Here is a 6,264-nt window from a genome sequence, read left to right as displayed (position 1 = left end):
TGCTGTAAAAATGACACTCTTTATTTTCACACTGCATCCTTAGACCAGATATAATGGTCCGGTTAGTTCTTCTCTTGTTCTTTATAGCTCAAATTATTATACTTTTACTATTTCCTGTGTGGCCTCACGCAGCGGACAGTGAAATTGGGTGTGCAGAAGCAGAGGTGTAATTTCCACCCTGCAATCACTCGAGCAGGAAGAAGGCCTGGTGTGCTGGAGCTGCCTYTGTCAGTGGTTCCTCAAAAATCAGGATTTGGGCTTTTTCTCTGCGTGGGAAACGTCAGCTGGGGGTCACCCTGCCTGGCATGGCAATTTGTGGGAATTGCTGCTTTTCCTCAGTGGCATTTCCCTGCCATGGTCACCAAACCTGTCCCGTCCTCCATCCCTCCTGGTGCCACTTCCTCTCCTGCAAACCGCCAACAAGGGGTAGGAATGCCCAGGATCCCCAATTCAGCTGTCAGAATTGTGAATTTCAGGAGTTTCCATCTCTCYAATCCCACATGAACTCYGTGTTCATAGTGGACAGGTCCCCCMTGGCTGCCCACACTCTCCAATCTTCTTGTCACCACCTTTTGCTCTCTGATGAGTGTAGCACAAAGGCTTTTCCTTTGCTTTGTTTGGTTAAACTTTGGCACATGCTCACTGCTACGGTCCAAAACTGCTTCTGCAGGGGAGATTTTGGGTTTCCCTCCCTCCGTAAGTGTGGTGTTTGACACTGCAGACCGAGAGCCACCCCTGGCCACCACACCATCACCTGCTCTGGCCTTTGGCTGCCCCAAACAAGCCCCAGGGATTTGTAGCCCACTCCAGCTCTTCCCTTTTTCTTGTTCTCTCCTGCTGTCAGCTTCCCCAACAAGAAATGATGAAGATAAATCTTCASCAGCAGAACAAATGCAACCGCTCTGTATAACTCTGGTTATTTTCTTTCCTTTTTTATAAGGGGGAAAAAAGGGTTTCCTCATCTCATTTTGTTGTGAATTAATGCAGCTTTCTCTTTCCCGGCTCGGCCGCCCTGCCCTGCATTCTGTCATTAAGCACAATCTCTGTCAGCTTGCTTCGGGTGAAATTAATGAATTTCTCACAGAACTGTTAATCATAGGAGCTTTGGTCCGTGACATGTGTTATAATTCAATGGGTTTTTAACCTTCGCCCCGTTTTGGTAATTGGCAAACGGCATCATTTGGCTTTTATTAAAGTGGAAGGCGATGCGTTTTCTTTGTTTGCCTGGACRGACTCTGGCAGGGGGACCTGTGGGGCTGCTGACACCCAGGGACACGGTCCCCCTGCCAGGCTGGCAGGGTGATGGGGCTTTGAGAGCTTTATGGGTTCAATATGGACCCCACTGGCAGGGACAGCTCGCACCGTGGGATGCAAGCAGAGCCCGTCCCCGAGGACAATTTGCTCTGCCAGTGGTGGGGACAGTGAGGGGAACAAGCTGGCTCCTCTCCCCTTGGCTCACCTTGGGTTGGAGCGAGGGTTTTCTGTAAATCTCTGGGTTTAGCTGCATTTTGACCCTTTCAGTCTGAAGTAGGAGTTTGCTGTGATTTCAGTCAGAGTCAAAGCCAGCGGTCCTGAGGTGACATCGCTGAAAGGACCAGAGGTGACACCACTCATGTGGTTGCTCTCAYGSACCAGATTTGAAGACAAGCACCTTYTAAAGAAAGGGCTTGATCCTTCTTCCATTCAGCACAGGTTCACCAGTCCCCATCCAGACCCATGGATTTGAGTGGATATTCCAGATTTTGTGTTAATACAAGGAAGCAATGCACTTTAGCTGAAGGCTGAAACAAATTCATTGCCACCTCTCCAGTCCTTTTTTTATTAATTTATTTCTGCAGCAAAGAATGAGGCTAGCAGCCTCTGCTTTTCAAAATGCTGCATATATATTTGGATTAGAGAGAGAACCTGCTCTTGCCTTAAGAGGAACCCCTAGAGAGAAGAACACAAACCCATTGTATGGATAAACATATTGGAAAGAAACCCAGAAAGTTACACATTATGGTGGCATAGGACAAAACCAAATTTTGATCTTTTTTTATTTTTAAATCTGCAGTCCAGGCTGTCCCAGACCGTGAAAAAGGGAGTTTTTTCTATGTCCAGGAGATAATGGTGTGGCCCTGCTCCTAAAAAAGTGCCCACCACGGGCTTTAAGGCTCACCTGAGCTTTTAGRTAAGTGTCAGAGCCATCAAGAGGAAACAAATAATTAAGGCACCATGTTAAGATGAGTTCTTGGAAAAGCGCTTGACCTCGGGGTTAGGAAAAGAAAGTTTGGCTGCTGTAAGCTTTTCGAAAGAGGAAGTCCTGGATTGTTTTTATGTGAGGAAGGAAGAGCTCCACTTAATTGTTATAATTTTCTATAAACATGTTAAAATACAAATGTTTCTAGGATTGTGTCACTAAGGCCCCAGTTTAGCAAAGCCCTGAGCTATTTGCTTACATCCCCCTGTAGTCAAATCTATCAGTGGGACTTAACTGTGCTTTTGAAGTTAAGCACATATTTAAGTGCCTTGCTGAATTGGGGCCAATATTGGCACAAGAAATACAGATTAAGAGCCTAATGACTGAGCTCATTTGGATTAGGGATGGGCAGAATGGATTTGAATAAAGCAAGAACTGGCTCAGAACTTCAGCCTACATGTGAGGCTAACTCAATTCAGGGCTTTCTCCATCATTGGAACAATCTGCCTTGATCTGTTTTGAACATGCAGTGGAATGTGTGCAAGAAATCYGCTGCTCCTTGCACTCACCTCGGTGTGAAGATGTTGTTTTAGGAAATTGTACACTGCCAGGGCAAGAAAAGGAACAAGTCAGTCCTGAAGGGGACGTAGCAAAATAAACACTTGTCAGGGAATATCCCCGGCACCRACACTTGTTCGAGTAAATCGTTAAAGTGGCCCTTGGGTCCTTTGTGTAGCTTTGCTCCAGACCACTTCATAYTTTGGTAAGGATTTTTGGGAGTTAGGATAGACCAGGGATGATTTGAAATAGGCAGTTTTGATGAAGCCACCTGATTTTGACTGCGAGAAAACAGGATAAACTGTCCCATGCCAGGAATCAACATGAGTTAAAGCCAAAGTGATTTCACACTCAGATACTCTCATATTGTTTCTTTGCTGAGGAATGCACATTTTCTGGAACATGTGATGATTGACCATTGCTAAATGGCAGTACCCATGCAAGAGCTTCTGTAATCCGCAAGTGGATGTGATGGGTTCTTTGTCTCAACTTCCTCTTTGGAGATATTAATTTCTCCTTKTAATTCTGCATTTGCAGAGCTCAATTCAGGATCGTGACTTCAAAATTCATTGGGATTTATGGCTGACAGTAGCTGATACCAAATTGGAACCAGTAGCTAGAGAACCAGAAATATTTAAATTAGAAACATTTGGTGGCAGTGGTTGTTTTTTTACAAAAAGTGAATGGTTGTATTGTTTGTCACTGAAGTCATTCATATAGAGTTACAGACAGAGAGAGCTGCCCAGATGATCTGCTAACCAAGGCATAATCTGGAGCCTGGAGGGGGTGGCTAAAAATGTTCCCTGGCCATTTCAGAAGACCACAAGGGGACTTGTAAACAGAAAGAACATCACAATAAGTGTTTCTTAATGCCTTTGTCTGTGGCGTTTCAGTTCTGTAGGACTTCTAAGCCCAGGCTTGCTCATCTGGTGTCCTGATCTGAACTCCAGAAACCAGATTCTTTTTCTCCTTTACATTGCTGGAAATGAAAAGCGATGCCACCGACTGYGGTGACGTTGCTTCAGATTTCCCTCTGTGCAAATTGCGAGGGTTTCCTTGGGCTCATCCTTCCCTCTGAAGCCATTCAAGGCTGAGTTCAGCTCTACATTAATTCACAGAAGTATTAGATTAAACGAGCCTGCTATTGTTTTATTTTTCCAGYTTCAGTGGAAGAAGGCTTTCAGATTTTGAGGGAGTTTTGCAAYGGGCAGTCGAGGTTTGCAATGTGTGCTTCTGAGAGTGGCTTGGCAATGGTGCTCCCTTTTTTCCCCAGTGAGTCAACTTCCTCAGCGCTGCAGCCCTGGCACAGGAGACACTCGTGCTGCAGCCTCACCATCTGAGGAGTGGAGGGGAGAAAAGTGAGTGGAGGGGAGCAAAGTGTCCCATAACTGGGACACAGAACAGGGAGGGTTCAACAAAACATCGTTCATCACTTATGCTCCCACTCCACATCCAGCTTCAGATGTTCTTGCTGGTGGCAACTGAGGGCTTGCTCAACCAGCAGTGCCATGGGGYTGGTAGGGTAAGGAAGAGGTTGGTAGGGTGAGGAAGAGGTTGGTAAGGTCCTGCTTTGCTCAGGGAGCTCAGGGTTTGAGGCTCACGGAGTGTAAAGGAGTGTGTAAAGCCTGCAGTTCACACCCCTGGCTGATTCCTGCTGGGCATTTGCAGGGCAGTAGCACCTGTCTGTTCTCCTCACCTCGTTTCTCATCAGTGATGACCATCTGGGCTCAAGGATGTGCTGCCATTCGTTCTGCTGCTGCTTCATCCACAGCCTTATCGATCGTGACGGAGTGAAATCCACAGCAGTTTAAATCTGTATGTCAGGCTGCGAGATGCAGCAACTGGAAAATGTGTGAAATCCTTGGCTGAGTRGGTGGGGACCCTCCTGAAGGCAGAATCACCCTGGACAGGCCAGGTCTGGCAGAGGATCATCCATTCTGCAGAAGTGACGGGYGTCACAGTTGTGCTGATAAAGGAGGGTTTGTTCCATACAAGGGTATGGAGCTGGCCAGCACAGAGGTGGAATTCTCCTTCCTCAGCCCTGTCAGCGACCATGCTTTGTGCACCATGAGGAAATAAGATATTTCTGAATGTAGAAATTGTTTATGGCTCATCACACTCCAGGGAAGGGCCAGCACAGAACAAGCAACTTTAAATCACAAGCAGCGGGCACTTCCCATAGAGCACCAGTCTGGGACAGAGAAATGAGTTGTGCAGGTACATAAATACTGTCATTTAATCTGATCTAGAGCTCAGTAGAGACATGTGCAGATGTGCTTCTCTATCAGGAACATGGGGATAACAATACCAGCCCAGGTGTCTCGCAGGGGTGTCATGAAAATTAATTAGATAATGTCTGCACAGTGCTTTGAACACAGCAAAACACCACGCACATGCTAAGTCAGGGCTTACTAAGCTGAGCAGGGGTTTGGTGGCTGTTAACCCTTGTTTCTAGGAGGCAGGAATAGCTTGCTTGTAATGCATTTCAAAATACATGTGTTGGTGCATTGCTTTCCCTTCTTTCTGTAGTTTTCTGTTTCAGTTTCTTTGCTTCCCAATGTTTTTCCTCCTCAGAAGTAATTTAACTATATTAGAATTAAATTAATTTTCAATTTCAGTAGAGACATATCTCCTTTAGGGGTCCTTAGCCCAGAAATTTCATCTTTAATTCAGAAAAAGTCTTTGCACATAGAATGATGGAATGGTTTGGGATGAAGGGAGCTTTTAAGGTCATCTGCAGTAAATAGGGACATCTTTAACTAGATCTGGTTGCTCAGAGCTTCTTCCAACCTGGCCTTGAATATTTCCAGGGATGGAGCATCCACAGCTTCTCTGGGCAACCTGTYAGTGTTTTACCAGCCTCATGGTAAAAATATTTCTTCCTTCTCTCTAATCTAAATCTCATTTCATGCTTTACAACCCTCAACATTTTCATTGCTGTTTTGTTGAAGAACTGCCCCATACCCACACTTGAACATGTGCTGCCATGTTTGAGTCAGGTCATCAGAGCTGGTGAAAGATTTGGTGTCAACCAACATCTCTGTGTATACAAAAATAAAAYAAAAATCTCTTTTTGCAAGTTGTGCTAAATGTTACAATAATTTTTCAGAGGGAGAACAGACAGTTTCCATCTGGGGAAAGATTTTATGGATGGCAGGACAGCAACTGGAGAGATCTGAAATGACAGCGTGCTGCTGAGCTTGATAAGAGCTTATCAACACAGCTACACAGCTRATGTTTGGTGTTCTTGTGGAATGGAATAAAATGAATCTGATKATTTCAATCGAGCTTCTCAAAGATAAGAGTGTCTATCGCAGAAATCCCTCCTCACACATGTGTGCTTATCACTGCCAGTATCAGCACTCCTGAATTCAGCAGATTTAACATTGGATGAGGCATCAGGGCTGCTCTTGGAGGGAGAATGCTTTCACAGGATGGATGGATGGATGGATGGATGGATGGATGGATGGATGGATGGATGGATGGATGGATGGATGGATGGATGGATGGATGGATGGATGGATGGA

General features: G+C 45.4%; 1 protein-coding gene across 1 annotated transcript in view; it reads left to right on the top strand.

Annotated features, from left to right (window-relative positions):
• Window positions 1-6,264, top strand: part of PAPPA (pappalysin 1) — a 175,911-nt gene that overhangs the window by 129,888 nt on the left and 39,759 nt on the right. The window lies entirely within an intron of this gene.

The sequence above is a fragment of the Malurus melanocephalus genome, unplaced genomic scaffold (assembly GCF_030028575.1).
Source record: "Malurus melanocephalus ecotype Western Australia unplaced genomic scaffold, MMel_1.1 scaffold_447, whole genome shotgun sequence".
NCBI classification, from domain to species: domain Eukaryota; kingdom Metazoa; phylum Chordata; class Aves; order Passeriformes; family Maluridae; genus Malurus; species Malurus melanocephalus.
This window is presented reverse-complemented; position numbering and strand designations above follow the sequence as displayed.